The following is a 297-nucleotide window of genomic DNA, read 5'->3' on the forward strand; positions in this document are numbered from 1 at the left end:
TTTGTCAGTTTTCAGAATAGCAGTAATTCTGGAAGTTCGGATTCCTGAAATTTATCGAGTAGGCTGCCGAACTCACAGCGGCCCAGCGCATCAATAACGGTTACAGACAAGCACACCGTCCATTCTGCCTGAAATTATGATCTGTCCGATATTTAAACACTGGATTTGTAGTGTTTAAAACTTCTGTAAGTATAAAATCTAAGTAATTGCAATTCAATTCTATGGTCACATTGTTTCGCTTGCATAGAATCGTGTAATAAGGGTGTTATATTTCATGAACGTTTTACAGAAAATCAT

Source organism: Penaeus monodon, chromosome 31, assembly GCF_015228065.2.
Source record: "Penaeus monodon isolate SGIC_2016 chromosome 31, NSTDA_Pmon_1, whole genome shotgun sequence".
In the NCBI taxonomy this organism is placed as follows: domain Eukaryota; kingdom Metazoa; phylum Arthropoda; class Malacostraca; order Decapoda; family Penaeidae; genus Penaeus; species Penaeus monodon.